The sequence below is a fragment of the Heterodontus francisci genome, unplaced genomic scaffold, assembly GCF_036365525.1.
Source record: "Heterodontus francisci isolate sHetFra1 unplaced genomic scaffold, sHetFra1.hap1 HAP1_SCAFFOLD_61, whole genome shotgun sequence".
NCBI lineage: Eukaryota > Metazoa > Chordata > Chondrichthyes > Heterodontiformes > Heterodontidae > Heterodontus > Heterodontus francisci.
In genome coordinates this window covers 9519857-9542196 of record NW_027141441.1, presented here as the reverse complement: position 1 = coordinate 9542196, position 22340 = coordinate 9519857, and the positions used below count along the sequence as shown (strand labels likewise).

Genomic DNA, 22340 nt, shown 5'->3' with positions numbered 1-22340 from the left:
TGTGTTGCTTTTTCCATTGTTATCAATGTCATTTTGATCAAAAGATAGGTTTCGTGAGCACAAAGTTTAAATCAATGTTGATTCAAATAATGTAAAAGCATCTATATTCTTGCACGATACTTAATAATCACCATCTTCCTTTCCTTGCAGAGTACTATGTTTTTGACCCTGAAATTGATTCCACAATCTCAGTCCCTCAGACAATTTCAGCCCAGTTCTGATGAAAGATCACAGATCTGAAACGTTAACTCTGTTTCTCTCTCCACAGATGCTGTCAGACCTGCTGAGTATTTCCAGCATTTTCAAGAGTCTCGATTTAATGAATAGGAAACTTGTTTCAGATCAGATTGGGAGACAGTGTGAAACCACTCCATTGTACTCATGTCTGAGATTCTGAGGACAGTTGGCTGTTAGTGGAAGACATCATTAATTAAATGTACCTAGCAACAGCTCAGACCAATTATTATTTTACAAGGTGGTGTGATGGCCATCCAGGGGTTAAAAGTAGGATTTTGTCAGGTTTCAGTGTGCAGGAACACGAGAAGACCTCAGGGGTAAAGGCTCAGATCATCGACCAAGTTCTCCACCTGATGAGGGATCTAGACTGGACAAAGAGGACCGTGACACTCTGAGACCAAGCTCGACCAGTCCACACACCTGCTAGAGCTGTAAAGTTATATTCCCCAAGTTTGTTCAAGATAATTTTACTTCCAATTATTAAGTACTATTTTGCTCTCAATAAAAGTTCTGGACTTATTAATCAAGTATCCTGTTGCTTTAATTGGTTAAAGTCAGCCCAAAGAGATTGTCCACAATAGACTTTCCAGAACTGAAAGATAAGTCTGCAAGGATTGCTAATTTTACAGCCCTGTTTAAAAAGAGAGATAAACCCAGGAACTACAGACCAGATCGTCTAATGTCAGTGGTGGGGAAACTTTTAGAGACAATTATCCAGGAGAAAATTAACTGGCACTTGGTCGAACATGGGCTAATAAATGACAGCCAGAACAGATTGGTTAACAGAAGATTGTGTATGAATTAATTAATGAATTAATTTCTTTGATGAAGTTTCACAGAGAGTTGACCAGGGTGGTGGGGTTGATGGTGTGTGTCTGCACTTCAAAATTGTGTTTGAAAAAGTACCATAAAATAGACTTGTTAACAAAATTTGAGCAGATGGGATTAAGGAGGCAGTGGCAGCGTGGATACAAAATTAGCTGAGAGACGGAAAGCATAAAGTAGGGTGATTCAGAATGGAGGGACTAATACAGTAATGTCACTGTTGTTGCAGTGTGTGCAGTGTCTGACCCTGAGCTGTCCAAGGGATGGGGCTCTTTGTGATTTTCCTGTGGGGTGTATTATCATCAGGGTATCTCTCTGAGCTGTCACAGGGATGGGACAGTGTGTGATATCCTTGTGCATGTCATGCAGGCCCACTGGCGTGTGGTTCCATCCTGATGCCAACGAACAGAGCCCCATCTATGGGCAAAATGTCTCACTTCCCTGTGGGTGTCTTGAGAGAGAAGAAGGCTTAGGGAGTAAACCTGGACAGTAAATCCGGAGTGGAGTCCCGTAGGCGGTTACCTGTTACTTATCAGGTAGTTTTCCAGCAACTCCGACAGCAGAGCTGGTACCAAACAGTACTGTTTTTTTCCTTTCCTTTGGACAATACTAGCAACGCTGAGAGGGGGTCCTGATGCTCAGTGTCTCCATACTATTTGCCCAGGCCTGTGCCCTGGAGAGGACACTCCAGCTTCGTGGTTAAACATTAGCAAAACATGGGAAGAAACAGTTACCGATTATAAGCTCTCACTCAACTGGTGTAGAGTATGAGCACCAGGGGTTACTTTTGGCAGTGGGAGAGATCATCGCGTCTCATTGGAGAACTACCACCTACTCCAAGCTGTGCAGCCCCCAGTCAGTTAGGTGCTGTCCTGCCACGACCTACTTGCTTCAATGGGTGCTTGCAGCTTAGAGAGATATCTCTCAACTGGCGGATTGATAATCTATGCACCAGGCAAGACAAACTCAGCAAAGAAGACACCAGTGCTTCGCATCACAAGCTGGAATGTAAGGACCATGTGTCCTGGCCTTACTGACAACCTTCTGCAGGTTGATGACACACACCAGACAGCTGTGATTGACAAGGAACTCACAAGGCTCAATGTGGACATTGTTGTGCTGCAAGAAACTAGACTCATTCAAAGTGGATCCCTCAAAGAGAAACATTACACCTTCTTCAGGCAGGGGAAAGCCCAAGAGGCAACTCGTGAGCATGGAGTGGGTCTCACAGTAAAAAACACGCTACTTGCAATGAGTGAACCCCCCATAGTTGGCTCAGAGAGACTTCTTACCCTTCACTTGTCAACAAGCGCGGGCCCAGTTAATCTCATGTGCATCTATGTCCCGACACTCACCTCCACCCCAGATGTCAAGGATCAATTCTATGAGACACTTGACACTGCCATCAGTAGAATTCCCAGCACCGAGGGACTGTATCTTCTCGGGGATTTCAACGCAAGCTTGGGTACTGACTACAGCTTGGCCAATGAGCATAGGGCACCAGGGGATTAGCAAGATGAACAAAAATGGACAGAGGTTTCTGGAGCTATGCTGTCACCATGGACTCTGTGTGATGAACAGCTACTTCCAGGTCAAGCTGTGCCACAAGGTGTCCTGGAGACGTCCGAGATCATGCCACTGGCACCAGCTAGACCTTATCATCACCGGACGTACCACCCTCAGCAATATCCTCATCACACGCAGCTATCACAGCGCTGACTGTGACACTGACCACTCCCTGGTGTGTAACAAGGTCAGGCTTCAGCCAAGGAAGCTTCATCCATCCAAGAAGAAAGGTCATTCTCGGATCAACACTAGCCGAACCACTGACCCAGAAAGGACCCAGGAGTTCCTCAACATCCTCGATCAGGCTCTTTCAGAAAACACCCAAGGCCTCAGTGCAGTGTCAAAGTGGAATCATCTGCACGCCACCATCTATAACTCTGCACTCACTGTGTATAGGAAAAGAGATGGGAGGAATGCTGACTGGTTTGAGGCTTATTGGACTGAAATGGAGTCAGTTACTGCAACTAAGAAGAGAGCCCTCATGAACTACAAACAAGTCCCCAGCAAACAAACTCTAGATGCTCTCAGAGCTGCCACAAACAAGTCTCTGCAGACTGCTCAGCACTGCACCAATCAATACTGGTTAAAGCTCTGCAACAGCATCCAATCTGCCGCTGAATCTGGGGGATGCTAGAGGGACATATGAAGGAATTCAACACACCAAGATACCTTAGACAGCACCTTCCATACCCGCAACCTCTACCAACTAGAAGGACAAGGCAGAAAATTCATGGGAACACCACCACCTGCAAGTTCCCCTCCAAGCCACACACCATCGTGACTTGGAACTATATCGCCTTTCCTTCACTGTCGCTGGGTCAAAATCCTGGAACACCCTTCCTAACAGCACTGTGGCTGTACCTACCTCACACAGACTGCAGCGGTTCAAGAAGGCAGCTCACCATCACATTCTCAAGGGAAATGAGGGATGGGCAATAAATGCTGGCTTAGCCAGTGATGACCACATCACATGAATGAATAAAAAAAAAATTATGAAAGCAACGGGCCCAGCAGTAACTAAATCAGCACCTTTGAAGACAAAGACAGGGACGATCATCACTGAACCTAACAAGCAGATGGAAAGGTGAGTGGAGCATTACCTTGAACTCTACATAACGGAGAACATTGTCATTGAAGTAGCTCTCAGCACCATTCCAGACTTCCCTGTCGTGGAGGAGTTGGACAGTGACCCCACCATAGTAGAGCTCAACAAGGCCATTGACCGTCTTGCCAGTGGTAAAGCCCTGGGAAATGATGGTACTCCACCTGGAATCATCAAAAGTGGAAAAGCAGCTCTGCTGCAGCATCTCCATGAACTTCTGTGTCTCTGTTGGAAGGGGAGATCTGCGCCTCTAAACATGCGTGATGCAAACATTGTCACCTTGTACAACAATAAGGGGGAATCGCAGTGACTGCAGCAATTAGCGAGGCATCTGCTTGCTAAGTATTGTGGGGAAGGTCTTTGCTCACATTGCTCTGACCAGATTGCAGACCCTGTCATCACACATCTATGCTGAGTCTCAGTGCAGCTTCAGAGCTGGTAGATCGACAGTCGACATGATTTTCTCACTTCGGCAGTTACAGGAGAAGTACTGTGAACAGTACAGACCACTCTACATTGTCTTTATAGACATCACTAAGGCCTTCGATCTTGTTAGCAGAGACAGACTCTTCAAACTGCTGTGGAAACTAGGCTGCCCTCCTGAACTCTTGGGCGTCATCTCTTCTTCCCACGAGAACATGCACAGTTCCGTCAGTTACAATGGAGCAACATCAGACACTTTCACGATCAGCAGTGGGGTAAAACAGGGCTGTGTCCTGGTGCAAACTCTCTTCAGAACGTCGGAGGAGGCAGTTTCACCTGTCGAGCCTGATCTGTCATTCAATTACATCCTTGCTGATCATCTACCTCAACACCACTTTCCCGCGCTCTCCCCATATCCCTTGATGTCATGAGTATCAAGATTTCTATCAATTTCTGTCCTGAACATGCTCAATGATTGAACTTTCACAAACCCCTGAGGTAGAGAATTCCAAAGATTCACCACCCTCTGAGTGAAGAAATTCCACCCTATCTCAGTTTTAAATGGCCTTTTAAATGAAACTTTAAGGAATACAAGTCCAGTTTCCTCATAAGACAATCCCACCATCCCAGGGATTAGTCTGGTGACCCTTCGTTGCACTCCCTCTGTGGCAAGTATATCCTTCCTTAGATAAGGAAACCAAAACTGTACACAATACTCCAGCACAATCTCACCAAGGCTCTATACAATTGCAGCAAGACATCTTTATTCCTGTACTCATGACCCCTCGTGTTAAGGCCAACATACCATTTGCCTTCCTAATTGATTGCTGCACCTGCATGCGAGCTTTTAGTGTCTCATGAACAAGGACACCCAGGTCCCTTTGGACATCAACACTTCCCAACCTCTCACCATTTAAGAAATATTCTGTCTTTCTGTTTATTCTACCAAAGTGGATAACTTCACACTTATTCACATTATATTCCATCTGTCATTTCATTCACTTATCCTGTCCAAGTCCCCTGAAAGCCTCCTTGTAACCTCCTCACAGCTCACATCCTTTACAATTGGCATATTCTTCTCCATGCTGCTATTTTAAACTTTCAGTGACTCAGATGGGGGTGTCCACCTGCATACCAGAGCTGATGACAAGCTGTTCATCTTGGCAAGACTGCGCACCAAGACCAAAATGAGTCAGTTCTTGGTCTGTGAGTTGCTCTTTGCTGATGACGCTGTGCTGACATCCCATAATGAAGTTCATTAACAGCAGCTTGTATATCGGTTCTCCCTGGCCTGCAAGGAGTTTGGACTGACGATCAGCATCAGGAAGATCAAAGTTATGGGCCAGGACGAGAGACTCCACCTTCCATCAACATCGACAGGCTCACTTTGAAGGTTGTCAACAGCTTCACATACCTTGGATCAACAATCACCAGCAATCTGTCCCTTGATACTGAAATCAGCACCAGGATTGTCAATGCTGCAGCTGTCATGTCAAAGTTGAGAAGACGAGTGTGAACCGACAGCAAACTGATCGAAAATACAAAACTCCGCGTGTAACAGGCTTGTGTTCTCAGCACCCTCCTTTAGAGTAGAGAAGCATCAACAACTTATACAAGCCAAGAAAAGCAGCTGAACAGCTTCCACCTCCACTGTCTCAGATGGATATTGGGCATCTCCTGGCAGGACAGAGTGCCGAATGCGGAAGTACACCAGCGTGCAGGGATCCGCAGCATGTTTGCCCTCTTGAGTCAGCGGTGACTCTGTTGACTGAGTCATGTGTGCTGAATGGATGACGGTCGCTTTGCCAAAGACACGCTCTGTGGTGAGCTTGCTATCAGCACGAGACCAACAGGTCACCCACATCTGTGACACAAGGACATCTGCAAAGCGAGATCTCAAGCTGACTGGGATTGGAGTCAATGCATGGGAAGACCTTCCTGCTGACTGGAATTCCTGGAGAAAGGCATTCAGGAAGACCATGGGAAAAGCAGAGGACAAAAGAAATGACCAGATGGTGGGAAAGAGAGCTCAGAGGAAGGAAAAATTATCAGTCGACCTCGGGCCAATGATATTCATCTGTACCAGCTGCGGAAGGGATTGTCACTCACGAGTCATCCTCTACAGCCACAACAAACGATGTTTCACACAGAAGTGACGTACACCCCGGGTGTAGCCCATCGTCTTCCGAGACAGACGGTTTTCTGTTACAATTCCAACTGCAGCAACAACTACAAGAGCGAGTCAGAGGCTGGGAACACTGCCGTGACGAACTCAGCTCTTGACTCGCCAAAGCCTGCCCACTATCTACAAGGCCTTCCTCTGATTTCAATTGCACACACACCCGTGATCTGGCTCTGTAGCTTAGTTGGTTAAAGCACCTGTCTAGAAAACAGGAGATCCTGGGTTCAACTCCCGACAGAGCCTTATTTCACAGTTGCAACATGCTTGAAAAGTTTCATTATCAACACTGACGTCTGTGTCTTGTGAACTTTAATTCAAAATACTTGATGAAATTCAATCACATAAAAAAACAGCCTTTGTGAAGGATATGAGGTTGGAATGGCTGTTTCTCCTTGGACAGAATTTCAGTGCTCACACATCAAAGTTAACTTCTTTGACATAAATTTGTTCACAGTTCCATTCAACTTGGAAAACAGCTTGATATTAATCTCACTGAAGGAGAGTGTTTGTGTCATTATGTGTTGCTTTTAACCGAGACTGGGACATGACGCAAGTGGGAGGGTTTATCTGAGGTTTGGAATATTTGTCAGTCAGGAACAAGAAAAACCAAATGAACCAAATAAGAAAACGTAAGTCTGATGTGGTTACCGAGAAACGGTGAGAAGATATTAAACTTTGTTGTATTTAATACAACTGTGTGAACTTTGATCTTTGCGGCCTTTTATAAACAGTATTTGAAGGGTCTCAGTAAAAATGTTCAGTGTTGATGAGAGTGGGGTCTGGGTGAGCAGCTGCTTCATGTGACAGGGTCAGGACTGGATGCAGGAAGTTCTCTGACAGTCTCTCTCTGATGGGTTGAGTTGATTTTCAACTGGCAACTGTTGCTGTTTTGATAATTCAAGTTCCCTCCACCGATTTTTTTGGACAGACAGTGCAGTATGAGGATGTAAAGGGTTAATGCTGAAAACAGTGGGAATAACCCCTCCCACAATCAGAGTGATGATGTAACAGTCACATGAGATGAGGTTTGGGAGGAGAGAGCAGCACCAAGGATGCTAGTTTCGGAGGCTTGATGAGTGTGTATATAGTATTGTGTAAATTAGAAAAGAGCTCTTAGTTCTTTCAGCAGGAAATGTGTCCAGAAAATATCACGAAACTCACAATTTCATTATTCAGGAGTTGGAACACAGGGATATTAACTCCAAGTGACAGTTGTGGTTTCATTTAACAAAAGAAAAGGAGAGAATAATATTGCTCATTGATTGAAATCCCCCAGTGAGGAGACAGTTAAACAGGTGATCTGTTGGGGCATCCTTCGATCCAAGGTTTCGGCAGCATTTAATCTCCCTTTTTGGTGAAATTCTCTGTTTTTTTGCATCTTTTTTTAATCCAGCTTTTATGGACCAGTGAAAAAACTGAAAAAAGTGAACAGATCCATCCTTTCTTTTCTTCCTTCTTCCCATCAGTTTCTCTTTTCTGTCCCAATTTAATCTGCTGTTTTATCCATTCCAATCATAATTCAACATTCCAATCTAATCTATTTGTTATTCCACAGTGTCTCTCCATGTGTTTTATTCTGTTGTATTCTCTCACAGTCTGTTTGATGATCAATTTTACATCTCACTCTCTGTTCTGGTGAAGATCAGAAGCAGTGTTATCTGTTTGCAACACCCGACAAGTCGGCCTGAGGCTGTGTCTCATCGATAATGTGGAGTTAGGAACATAGGAACATAGGAGCAGGAGTTGGCCATTCAGCACATCGAGCCTGCCCCACCATTCAATATGATCATGGCTGATCATCCACTTCAATGCCCTTTTCCCCACACTTTCCTCATATTCCCTTATGTCATTTGTATTTAGAAATCTGTCAATCTCTGCTTTAAACATACTCAATGACTGAGCTTCCACAGCCCTCTGGGGTACAGAATTCCAAAGATTCACAACCCTCTGAGTAACAACATTTCTCCTCAAAACTGTCCGAAGTGGCATGCCCCTTATTTTGAAATTGCGTCCCCTGGTTCTCGACTCCCCAACCAGGGGAAACATCTTAGCTGCATCTACCCTGACTGTCCTTTAAATATTTTTTCGGTTTCAATGAGATCACCTCTCATTCTTCAAAACTCCAGAGAATACAGCCCCAGTTTCCCCAATCTCTCTACATAGGACAGTCCCACCATCCCAGGAACAAGTCTGATGAACCTTCTTTGCACTCTATCTATGGCAATAATATCCTTCCTAAGGCAAGGGGACCAAAACTGCACACAATACTCCAAGTGCAGTCTAACCAAGGTTCTATACAATTGAAGCAAGAATTCACTACTCCTGTACTCAAATCCTCTTGTGATAAAGGCTAACATACTATTAGCCTTCCTAATTGCTTGCTGCACCTGAATGTTAGCTGTCAGTGACTTATTGCCATGGATACCAGGTCACCCTAATACTCTATACCTCAGTTAATAAAGGAAAGGATTCCATTTACCTGCTGAACCAGCTTATTGACCTGCACTGCTACTTCAGGGATCTGTGGACATTCACTCCAACGTCCCTCACTTCCTCTACACCGTTCAGTGTTCTCCCATTAATTGTGTATTCCTTTGCCTTTTTTGACGCCTGCTCTCGCTGTTCCCTGCTCTCCGGGTGAACTCTTGCTCCCTCTCTCTCCTGGGCTCTTTATGCTCCACTCTGCTCTCACTGTTTCCCGCTCTCTTAATGTATCAATATTTGTTTGTCTTGTGTTTAATTTAAAATATGGATTAACTGTATTTTACAGTTGTAGGTTTTATTTGGTAGTCCTGTACAAGTTGTGGATTGGTATTCAATATTCAGCTCTGTGAAAACGATTGTGAATGAAAATATAACTTTCAATCTTATACATGGGCTGGTCTGCAAGCTCCAAGTCCTTCATTTTGTAGTAATGGCTTGATACTGTATCTTTCAGTCTTAATCTCTGTGGGATTTTTGAACTGGTATGTAATGCATAACTTGGTCTAACGTTCTGATGTACATTATTGGGATTCATAGGATCATAGGAAATAGGGGCATTAGGCCATTCAGCCCATCGAGCCTGCTCCAACATTCAAACAGATCGTGACTGATCATCTACCTCTACGCCATTTTTCTCTGCCATCTCCATATCCCTTGATCTTGTTCGTATTTAGAAATCTATCGATTTATGTCTTGAATATGTTCAATGATTGATCTTCCACAGCCCTCTGGGATAAAGAATTCCACAGATTTCTCACCCTCTGAGTAAAGAAATTCCTGCTCATCTCAGTCTGCCCTTATTCTGAGACTGTGTCCCCTTGTTCTGGACTCACTAGACAGAGGAAACATCCTATCCATATCTACCCTGTGACACCCTGTAAGAACTTTGTCTGTTTCAATGAGATCACCTCTCATTCTTCAAAACTCTAGAGAATTTAGGCCCAGTTTCTGCAGTCTCTCATCATAAGACAATCCCACCATCCGAGGGGATGAGACCGGTGAATCTCTGTTGCACTCCCTCTGTGACAAGTCTATCTTTCCTTCGATAAGGAAACCAAAATTGTACAGAATACTCCAGGTGCGGTCTCATCTAGACTTCATACATCTTTACTCATGTATTCAAATACGCTTTCAATGAAGCCAACATACCATTTGCCTTCCGAATTGCTTGCTGCACCTGCATACTAGCTTTTCGTGTCTCATGAACAAGGACACCCAGGTGCCTTTGGACATCGACACTTCTCAACCTCTCACCATTTAAGAAATACTCTGTCTTTCTGTTTATTTGACCAAAGTGGAGAAATTCACACTTATTCACATTATATTCCATCTGCCATGTTCTTGCCCATTCATTTAACCTGTCCAAATCCCCTTGAAGCCTCCTTGCATTCATTCTGTACCTTTCAATTCTCTAAATTTTGTCTGTTTTATTTCAGATTTTATATTTAAAATGTGACCATGGTGACAGAGTTTATTTAGATCTGATAGTGAGTTTGTTTTTGGACTGTGATTGATGTATCAACCTGTCAGCTGTACTGAATTGGAGTGAAATAGAAACAACTTCTGTCTCTCCTGCTGTTGTTTGACTGTTGGATTGAAAATGTGTCTCTTGACTTTGGGATCAGTGTCTGTCTGACTACTTCTTTTGTTTGTTCCAGTGGAACTGATGAGCTGGCAGTATCTCTGTGCTTTGGGAGTGATCCTGTACCGACTGTGTGTTGGAACGAGATCACTGCACTTTTCCTTGTGTCCAAGAATCACCACATCTATTCAGGTTCCGTCATGTATTTTCCTGCAGGAATGAAAGAACTGGTGAGGTAGAAGATACAAAAGCGATCAATGTAATCGTCCCAATAATAATCATTATGAACAATCACAAAATGAAAACCAAGAACACAAACAGTGTCAGTGTCTGCCTCCACTGCAGTACTGCAGTATTCAGCTTCTGTTTACCAGGTGTTTGCAGTGGTTTTAAAACAAGTTTGTGACATTCAGAAACAACACAAGCCCTGCACTGCTCAATGACTGGGACTGTCCGACAGAGCAGTGACCTTTACACAGTCACATTTCTATTTCAACGGAAAATAAGCAGCCACTATTTAAAATGTGCCTTTCACACTTCTCACCTGGTGTCTGCAATAAATGCTCTTTGTCTAACTGTCCACATCGTTATTTTGCGGATATTTTCCCCCCACTGTTCACAATCCAACAAACAGTGAGAGACTGGAACTAAAGCAGGAAAATTCCCTCTCCTTTGGGTGGTGAAATTGTCACTGATTTTCAATAGTGATTTCTTCCCATTGTGTCTCCCTGAGCCTGTACAGACACTGTCCGAGAATTAACTCTCCCTTCCCCGTGTCCCCGGCTCACTCCATGTTCCGGGAGCACCTCCTGCTCCACAGTGTCTGTTACAAACACTCCCGGACTCCCCCTCAACTTCCCACCACTCAATGCTAATCTCTGACCACATCTGCGGACACGCTCCCAAAGCAGTGGCTGCTGGAAGTAGATGCTGTTTGTTCCCTTCCCCCGGGCCCGGGAAGTCTCCATTAGCAGCTGATTTAAAGCATCTTCCCCTGATTGAGTGAATGGCTTCACAGACTGGGTTGGGGAAAGGCTGTGCATGCGCTCCACTCCTCATTGTGACGTCCCACTGGGGCGGGGCTGCATCGCGCGTGCGCAGATCTCTGCAGCAATTCAGCATTCAAACATCAATGGGAACTTTCCCCATTTCACCCTCATCAAAGTCCAAAAGAAAGTGAAGAGGGGCTTGGACTGGAGGGAGGGAGGGGCGGGGTAGGGGGAACCTAGAACCCAGAAAGCTGCCCACTTGCCCCATTTAGATGCTCAATTTGCGGTCATTCCCTGCAGGGGGTTTGTTATTATTGAGCCCCTCCTGGTAAAACAATCCGATAGAAAGAGGGGAGAAAGGAGGGAGCCGGTGTGTTTGCTGGGACCTTGCAGAATTCATTTCAGCAGCAAAAGTCCCGGGTTATATTAACCCGAGTGAAACACGCTGTCAGTGAGAGGAAAACCGAACGGCCCTTTTCATCTTTTCATTGGAAACAAAGTAGAGCCGGAAGTGCGGCGAGCAGAGCAGACACACAAGCTCAATGACAGGAGAGCTCGGCCGTCCCTGAGTTTCAGCTCCCAGCTCTTACATTTCCTCATCCACACTGTCTTTACTGTGGATGTTCAGGGGTTCCTTGTCGGATCTGAGGACTGTATCCATTAAACATTCTGAGTCAGGAGATCCACACACTCTGTTACCAAGATTTATGGGCAGGAATGTTTCAAAACTTTGTCTATTAAATCATTGTATTATTCACAGAAATAATGAGGCAATCGGTTCATTATTCAGGCCTTGAACTTGGTTTTTGTCGACCGAAAACTGAAAGCTTCAGCACCTTTCCACTTCTTCACTAATATAACTGATTTTTTTGATGAAGTAACAGAAAAGGTTGATGAAGGGAAAGCATTGGATGTTGTCTATATGGATTTTAAGAAAGCGTTTGACAGACTACCACATAAAAGGCTGGGTAACAAGACTGAGGCTCCTGGAATAGGAGGGTCAGTATCTGCTTTGATTAAAAAATGGATGAAATATCAAGAAAAGCGAGTTGTGGTATTTGGTTGTTTTTCAGAATGGAAGATGGTGAACAGTGATGTCCACAAGGGTCAGTGTCAGGACCACCATATATAGAAATGACTTGAATATTGGAATCACAGAATCACAGAATTGTTACTGCCCAGAAGGAGGCCATTTGGCCCATCGTGTCTGCACTGACTCTCCAAATGAGCAATTCACCTGATGTCACTTCCCCGTCTTCTCCCCATAATCCTGCACATTCTTCCTTTTCAGATAACAGTCTAATTCCCCTTTGAATGCTTCAATTGAACCTGCCTCCATCACATTCTCAGGCAGTTCATACTTTAACCACTCGCTGTGTGAAAAAGTTTTTCCTCATGTCGCTTTTGCTTCTTTTACCAATTACTTTAAATCTGTGCCCTCTCGTTCTCAATCCTTTCACAAGTGGGAACAGTTTCTCCCTATCCACTGTGTCCACAGCCCTCATCATTTTGAATACCACTATGAAATCTCGCCTTAGCCTTCTTTTCTCCAAGGAAAACAGTCCTAACTTCTCCAATCTATCTTCATAACTGAAGTTCCTCATCCCTGGAACCATTCTCATGAATCTTTTCCATAATCTCTCCAATGCCTTCACATCTTTCCTAAAGTGTGGCACCCAGAACTGGATGCAGTACTTCAGCTGAGGCTAGTGTCTTATACAAGTTCAACATGACCTCCTTGTTCTTGTACTCTATGCCTCTATTACTAAAGCCGAGGATACTGTATGCTTTATTAACCACTCTCTCAACCAATGACATATAACCCCAGGTCCCACTGATCCTGCACCCCCTTTAGAATTGTACCCTTTATTCTACATTGTCACTCCATGTTCTTCCTACCAAAATGAAACAATTCACATTTCTCTGCATTGAACATCACCTGTCATCTGTCCTCCCATTCCACCAACTTGTCTATGTCCTTTTGAAGTTCTACACTATCATCCTTGCAGTTCACAATGCTTCCAATTTTCGTATCATCCATAAACTTTGAAATTCTGCCCTGTACACCAAGGTCTAGGTCATTAATATATATCAGGAAAGGCAAGGGTCCCAACACTGACTCCTGGGGAACTCCACTACAAACCTTCCTCTAGCCCGAAGAACATCCATTGATCACCACTCTTTGTTTCCTGTCACTCAGCCAATTCCATATCCATGTTACTACTGTCCCTTTTATTCCATGAGTTATAACTTTGTTCACAAGTCTGTTGTGTTGCACTGTATCAAACTCCTTTTGAAAGTCAACAAAAGCAAAATACTGCAGATGCTAGAAATCTGAAATGTAAACAAAAAGTGCTGGAAATACTCAGCAGGTCTGGCAGCATCTGTGGAGAGAGAAGCAGAGTTAAAGTTTCAGGTCAGTGACCTTTCAGATGCTGTCAGATCTTTTGTAAGTCCATGTACACCACATCAACAGCATTGCCCTCATCATCCCTCTCTGTTACCTCATCAAAAAACTCCAGCAGGACAGTTAAACATGACTTTCCCTTAAGAAATCCATGCTGTCTTTCCTGAATTCACCCACATTTGTCCATGGGACTATTAATTTTGTCCCGAATTATTCTTTCGTGAAGTTTTCCCACCACCGAAATTGAACTGACTGGGGAGTGAGACGTGGTGAGTTGCTTTAGCAGAGAGCCAACATGGGTTCGTCAGGCCGAACGATCTCCTTCTGTGCTGTCGCCATTCTCTGATTGTATGATTCTAGCGACAACTGTTGGTGGAGAGGCAGTGATGCAGGAATGGGTTGACAGAAAGGGGAAAGTCTGGGCTGGTGTGTGTTTGCAGCATTTGCAGCTTGTGTTCGGGTTTGTGAATAAAGGTGATTTGGAAGCTGTGTTCCAAATTGAAGTGTTTATTGGAAGCAAGAAGTTGATGTCAATGAAGAATAAAACGTGTTAAGATGAAGCGTGGTGTGATTGTGGATAGCAGTAAATATAGTGTTGGTGAATTATTTGTGTTAATAAACTTCCACTGCACCCTCTGCTGCAGGCTGCTGTTTATATCCAGCTGTGTATTAGTGCTGTGTGTTAACGAGATAAATGTTTGTTTCAACGCTGTTTATAAAGCAATAGCATTGCACTCAAACAGTCCCAGACATAGCAACACACGTACAAAAGCAAAATACTGCAGATGCTGGAAATCTGAAACATAAACAGAAAATGCTTGAAATAATCAGCAGGTCTGGCAGCATCTGTGGAGAGAGAACAAAGTTAATGTGAGCTAAGGAAACAGACCTGAACTGTTAACTGTTTCTCTCTGCACAGATGCTGCCAGACCTACTGAGCATTTCCAGCATTTTCTGTTTTTATTACAGCAACACAGGTGTTGGGAGGCTTAGCCTGGCTACACAATGTTACAAGGACGCTGAGTAACACCATCGACAACGGGACAGAGAGAAAAACACACAGAAAACCAAGAATAGACTGTGAGGAAGCAAAAGTGAGGGACAGAGAGAGAGGCAACGAGACTGAGATGGAGAAACAAGGCATTTGTATGATTGTGTTCTCCCTGTTATCTAAAGGTATTTCCTGTTGTGTAAATATGTTTTCTGTTGTGTAAAGATGTACCCTGTTGTTGTGTAAAGGTTTTCCCTGTTATTGTTTTATTTTCTGTTACTGACCGTCTCCTCACTGTGACCATTTGTCCTGGTTTTATTGTGGCCAACATCACCATCTGGTGGTGGAGAGGAGGCTCTGCAGGAAGGGGTTGACAAAGTGGGAGAGACTCGGCTGGTCCGTGTTTGCAGCTTGTGTTCGTGTGAGCAAAAGTGATTTGTTACTGATTGATGTGTTCACGAGAAAGAAGAAGCTGATTGCAATAGAGTGCCTTTGGAAGCATCTTGTTATTATGGGTAGATACTTGATGTTTGGAAAGTGAACTGTTTGTATTATTACCAAACATAAATAGCAGAGAATGGTTTTGATCCATTGATCTCTGGGTTATGGGCCCAGCACGCTTCCGCTGCACCACTCTGTTAACTACTGTTTTCAATTTCAGCTGCCCGTTAGTGAAATATGTTCATTCCCCAATGTTTTTATAAAAATAGGATTGGAGTCGGATTTCTCAAGAATCCCGGACTCAGCAACACACGTGCTGACGGACTCACCCTCACTGCACAATGACACAAGGACACTGAGTAACAGCACCGACAATGAGGCAGGCAGAGAAAGACACACAGAAAACCAGGAAGATATTATCAGGACTCAGAAAGGAACAGACAGAGAAAGGTACTGAGCAAACCAGCAAGAGACAGCGAGATAAAAGCAAAATACTGCGGATGCTGGAAATCTGAAATAAAAACAAGAAATGCTGGAACCACTCAGCAGGTCTGGCAGCATCTGTGGAAAGAGAAGCAGAGTTAACGTTTCGGGTCAGTGACCCTTCATCAAGGAGGCGAGGACAAATGGTATGGGAAGCAACAACTAATTTTCAGTAAAAAATGGGTGTAAGAATTGCTTCCATTAATGTGCATAGCATTAAATCTACTACGCGATGTGTTTCAACCTTGGATTACCTTGCCAAGGTCAAAGCTGACCTACTGTTTCTGCAGGAGTGTGGAATACCACACCTCAGCAGCTACAGGCAGTGGTCGCGATGGTGGTCCCACGGGCCATCGATCTGGTCGGGGGGTAATGACTGCCGTTCCTCCGGCCTGGGTATTCTGCTGCGGGGAGGTAACTTCACCATCTCCGAAGTTAAGGAGGTGGTGGGCGGCCGCCTCCTCGTAGCAGACGTGATGTACAACAACGCTCCGCTCCGGTTGATCAACGTGTGCGCCCCGGTACAACGCAGCGAGCGGCTGACCGTATTCCAGCAGCTCCCTTCTGCTGCTGGCGACGTCCAGGCTGGTCATCCTAGGCGGTGACTTCAACTGCATCATCGGGAGATCTAAAATGGACCAGGGCGGGAGGGACACGATGTTCAATCCTCTGGACAAGGGCGGGAAAAATGTACCCAACGTCGCCCTCATCCTGATGACCACCTTCGTGTGCAGCTGCACCAAGCTGTGTGTGGAGCCCCAGTACACAAACACCAAATGTCACTATGTGCTGAGGTGTTGCGAAGGATGGGTCTGGTCACATTGCCGCGGATCGCTTCATCCAGTTGGACCATACCGTACCAGCTATCCTTCGTGGGAAAGTTTCTGCGGGAAAACACCTTTGACCACCAATCCATCAGGCAGTGGTCTGCACGGAATGTCCTCAAGGCCCTACGGGAAAAGGAGATGGTGGATCCGGTCGGATGGTTCCCCGAGCAGACTGCCAAAGTCATTTGCCAGAATGCCTCATCACCAGAACTTTCAAACAAGCACCAAGATGTAGCTTGGCTGGTGGTAAGAAGAGCCCTTCCTGTCAGATCCTTCCTGCATGCCCGAAGTCTCGCCCCCTCCACACGCGGCCCTCGAGGTGGCTGCGGTGGGGAAGAGACAGTTGCCCACCTCCTTCTGGAATGTGTCTTTGCAAAGCAGGTGTGGAAAGAGATGCAGTGGTTTTTGTCGAGGTTCATCCCAAGCAGCTCTGTAACACAGGAGTCTGTGCTCTACGGGCTGTTCCCAGGGATGCACACCGAGATAAACATTAACTGCTGCTGGAGGACCATCAATTTGGTGATAGACACTCTTTGGTCTGCCCGAAACCTGCTGGTCTTGCAGCGCAAAGAGTTGTCCACGACCGAGTTTTGCAGACTGGCACATTCCAAGGTCCAGGACTACGTGCTGAGGGACGCACTAAAGCTTGGGGTAGCCACTGCAAAGGCTCAAAGGGGAAAGACCACTGTGTATGGTCCCCCCGCCATAGTGAACTGGGCAGCTGGACCCATTGGAAACCCCTCGTGCTGTATACACCAGATATGGGTTTGCTGTAAAATGTCCATGTCAGGTAAAATGGAATGGAAGGGTTGTGAGGCAACTCACTCCTGTATTGAAGAAAACGGATTTCCTTTGCACTTTTTGGAATGTCAACTTGGTGCTGTTTTGAACTGTTGTGTAATGCATTTTTTACAGATTTATATGAAGAAAGCATATTTTTAGGAATAAAATCCTGGGGATTCATATGCATAGTTCTTTGAAGGTGGCAGTACACATTGAGAAAGTAGTTAGCAAAGCATATGGGATCTTGGGCTTCATAAATAGAGGTACTGAGTACAAAAGTAGGGAAGTTATGCTGAACCTGTATAAATCTCTAGTTGGGCCACAACCAGAGAATTGCAGCCAGTTCTAGTCAACACACGTTTGGAGGGATGTGAGTGTCCTTGAGAGGGTGGAGAAGATTTATCAGAATGGTTCCAGACATGAGGGATTTTAGCTGTAAGGTTAGGTTGGAGAAGCTGGGGTTGTTCTCCTTGGAGCAAAGGAGATTGAGGGGAGATTTGATAGTCATGTACAAGATTATAATAAATATGACAGGTTTAGATAACTTACAGGGCGATGGGGATAGAGCGGGGGAATGGGACTGAATGGATTGATTTACATGGGCTTGATGGGCAAAATGACTTACTGTACTGTAGTGACTCCATGACTCAATGACTCTCTCTCTCCTTCTCTCTCTCTCTCTGTCTATCGCTTTACCTCTCTCTGCCTCTCTCTCTCTATCTGTCTTTAGCTGGTCCTCTAACTTTCTATCGCTCTCTCTCTCTCTTTTTTTTTCACTCTCTCTCTCTCCATTACACACATATTTGTCAATCACATGTCAAAGAAGGAAGCGTAATGAAGGAATGGCTGCGCTCTTGAAAATGTTTCCAGCAGAATAGTTAAATGTTTAAAGTTTCTGTTGGGAGTTTGACCTGAGATGGTGAGACACAAGGATGTGAGGTTATTAAAGTCTTCACCAAATGTAATAGGGAATAATTTTCTTCACTGGTGAACCCAAAGGAACAAATATGGCACAAGAATGAGAAAAGTCAGAGGATTGAGAAACATCCAATGGTTCTTCACATCTACAAGTCAGCAGACCCACAGAAATACAGTAGGTTGAGAGTTCAGATCCAGTGATAGACTGGACAAATATCGAGCCAGTGCTTTTTTCTTTATAAACCTGACATCTGTCCACTTGGCTATTGCACCTCGTCTCGATGTATCTGATAATACTGATACTATTTGTATTCCACAGTTGCTTTGAAATCACAGGCAATATAAATGGATTGGGAATGTCAATGGTCAGGAACCATTAATGGATTGAGATAGTCAATGGACTGGAAAATATCAGTGGATTGGGAAATTCTATAGACTGAGTTATATCAATGGATTGGGACAGTTCAGTACATTGTGAAACATCAATGGATTAGGAAACAGGAATTAAAGGGACAGATGGAGTTCAACCTGGAAAAGTGTGAAGTGATTCATTTTGGAAGGTCGAATTTGAATGCAGAATACAGGCTTAAAGACAGGATGCTTGGGAGTGTGGAGGAACAGAGGGATCTTGGGGTCCATGTCCATAGATCGCTCAAAGTTGCCACCCAAGTTGATAGGGTTGTTAAGAAGGCATATGGTGTGTTGGCTTTCATTAACAGGGGGATTGAGTTTAAGAGCCGCGAGGTTATGCTGCAGCTCTATAAAGCCCTGGTTAGACCACACTTGGAATATTGTGTTCAGTTCTGGTCGCCTCATTATAGGAAGGATGTGGAAGCTTTAGAGAAGGTGCAGAGGAGATTTACCAGGATGCTGCCTGGACTGGAGGGTATGTTTTACGAAGAAAGGTTGAGGGTGCTAGGGCTTTTCTCATTGGAACGAAGAAGGATGAGAGGTGACTTGATAGAGGGGTACAAGATGATGAGAGGCATAGATAGAGTGGATAGCCAGAGACTTTTTCCCAGGGCAGAAAGGGCTATCACCAGGGGGCATAATTTTAAGGTGATGGAGGAAGGTTTCGGGGAGATGTCAGAGGTAGGTTCTTTACACAGAGAGTGGTGGGTGCGTGGAATGCACTGCCAGCGGTGGTAGTAGAAGCAGATACATTAGGGACATTTAAGCGACTCTTGGATAGGTACATGGATGATAGTAGAAAGAAGGGTATGTAGGTAGTTTGATCTTAGGGTAGGTTAAAGGTTCGGCACAACATCGTGGGCCGACGGGCCTGTACTGTGCTGTACTGTTCGATGTTCTATGTTCCAGATGAAAGGATTGCATTAATCAATGGATTAGAATGTGGAGAGGCAGGAGAAAATGATGCCATTTTAAGTAGGGTGCCGGGGGCTAGTAGAAACAGACCATGGCTATTTTACTCTCTATCTCACTCCTTTCTTCTATCTGGCTCATTATCACATCCTCTCTCTCTCAGAGCGGTGGGAATCACTGGAACCCACACTTGCTGCTCAGATTGTTTGGTTCCGGGAAAATACAAGGTCCACATCAGATTGACAGGAAGGATAAATGTGATTCAGAGCCAATCATATTCCTTTTGGTGATGTGTGCTCAGCTTTGTTATATCAGCAAAGGCAGCAGGAAATGCAAATCCTGAAGAGTTTTGACAGAGTGAAGAAGGAGAAAGTGTTGCCAGTGACAGAAGGGTCAGTAACCAGAGGAAACACATTTAAAGTAATTGACAAAAGAATTCGAGTTGTGATGAGGAAGTTATTTTTTCAGCAGTGTGTTGTTCTGGTCTGGAATGCAATCCTGAAAGGTCAGTGGAAGCAGATTCAATGTTAACTCTAAATGGAATTGTATATATACCTGACATGGAAAATCTAACAGGGCAATGGGGGAAAGGACAGGAGTGCGGGATGTGGGATTAATAGAATAGCTCTGTTAAATACCAAGCAAATGCACAGTAATAAGGTTCAGTGCTTGGACCTCAGATATTTTCACTCCATCAATGGCAGAGAAGGCTCGAGGGACCATGTGGTTCCTCCTCATGTTCTTCCCAGTGTCCAGGATAAAGTGTAACATCACACTGATTTCCAGATGGATGAAACAAATGCAACAGACATCTTTTGTGGAAACATCACATTTAAAGTGAGAAACTAATCATAAGGCACGGACAGGGATTGAACTAGTGATCGTCAGTTTACGAGACTGACGCCTTACCACTTGGCCACCATGCCTTTTGCTAATGGACACCTGAAGCTCCAGAGGAGGATTTGTGATTCTTTTTCAATTTGGTTGAAACAGCATCGAGAAACATGCACAGAAATAAAGAGGGATTGTGGAATGGGAAACAGATCAGCCTCATTTACATCATCAGCATCATGAAATCTTCATTCAGACGTTCCATTCCCATCCTCAGCTTTTCTCACATCTGTACAATAATATAAGAGTGGACATTGGGTTGTTACTGGGCAGATTATATAAATAGACTATGTGCATCATCACAGGAAGTGATGTAATATAATCTGTACGGCACCTCATGGAGAGTTGTAGATGAAACCTTCAATGCAAGATGTGCAGAGTAAACTCAGGTTATTTTAACCGTCAGATTCTTATAAATTCTGTACTAAGCCTTGACAGATATCAGAATATTATATGGGGGCCACAGTAAACCAAAGCAATGATGGAGAAATCTTTGCCTGTACCTTTGAAAAGATCACTGGACTGAACCAAGCCGAGGAGTGACCGAGATGGTTCCAGAGGTTTGCAAGGTATCGTACTGCATCGGGTCTCGTGCAGAAGCCAGACATGGAGCAGGTCAGTGCGCTATTGTCTGCAATGGAGGGAGTGTGTAGGCAACATCCTCATGAAGAACAGAAGGCAACATGTGAAGAAGTCATTAAGGCAGTCAAGACCTATTTTAATTGAGGAAAAAAATGTCATCGTGGAGCCAAAGTTAAAACGCTGCATTTGCTGACAACGCAACCACCAGGTGACGCTGTACTAGCACATGCGCAAATGCAGCCTCTTCCACTGAAACGTCACTGTCTGTGACATTCAGGCAGCCGCCAGGATGAAAGATGGAGCTACTCAATTTATCACAGAAAACAACTTCGACCCAAAAATCCCCTCAAAGGTTGCCATCGCCGCCTCCGTCCCACCCCCAACAGTCCCCCGCTACCTCTTGCGCATTCGCCAATTATATAGTACCAAGTCATCTTAATTCACCTAAAGTGAATTACTTTCGGAGCAGTGACTGTCATTTCATAAGCAAATATGGCACATATCTACACAATGGACATGTTTTGGTTGATACTCGGAGAACGTTGCGCTGTTTGAAGTCTCATTAGAAGGACAGCACCTCTGACAGTGCTGCACACCCTCTGTAATTCAGTGAGGTTTCATAGAGTCATAGAGTTATACAGCACAGAAACAGGCCCTTCGGCCATCATGTCCGTGCCGGCCATCAAGTACCTATCTATTCTAATTCCATTTTCCAGCACGTGGCCGTAGCCTTGTATTCTGTGGCGTTTTGAGTGCTCATCTAGATACTTCTTAAATGTTGTGAGGGTTCCTGCCTCTACCACTCCTTCAGGCAATGTGTTCCAGATTCCAACCACCCTCGAGGTGAAACATTATTTCCTCAAATCCCCTCGAAACAGTGCCATCCCATTCTCCGGACGATCATTCCCCGCTTCCCCTCATCCCACTCTCTGACTGCTCACTCCCCGCTTCACCCACCACCACCCCCATCCTGATCTCTGGCTGCTCACACTCCAGGCCATGGGCTCTGCCGCTTCCCTCCTCTCGGCCACTCGCTCCAACATTGCCCCATCACCCCTCGAGGCTCGCCTTGCTTTATCGGGTGGTGCGGTGAAGAATGATCGAATGTTGGAGCGAGAGGCCGAGAGGAGGGAAGCAGCATGGCTTATAGCTGGTGTCTGGAGGGACGTGGGGGGGAAGCGGGGCGTGAGTGGACGGAGAGAGGGCAGTGCGGGGGTGGGGGGGTAGCAAGCGGCCGGAGGGCGGGGGAGCGGGGTAGCGAGGAGCGGGCAGCGAGCGGCCTGGAGTGAGTGGCCGAGGGCTTA

General features: G+C 45.0%; 2 non-coding genes across 2 annotated transcripts; one reads left to right on the top strand and one right to left on the bottom strand.

The window, feature by feature from the left end:
* The first annotated feature begins 6504 nt into the window (after window positions 1–6504).
* On the top strand, window positions 6505–6578 carry trnas-aga (transfer RNA serine (anticodon AGA)). The gene has a single exon. It is a non-coding gene; the product is annotated as a tRNA-Ser (tRNA).
* Window positions 6579–20417: 13839 nt separating this feature from the next.
* Window positions 20418–20489, bottom strand: trnat-cgu (transfer RNA threonine (anticodon CGU)). Its single transcript has one exon. It is a non-coding gene; the product is annotated as a tRNA-Thr (tRNA).
* Window positions 20490–22340: the final 1851 nt, after the last annotated feature.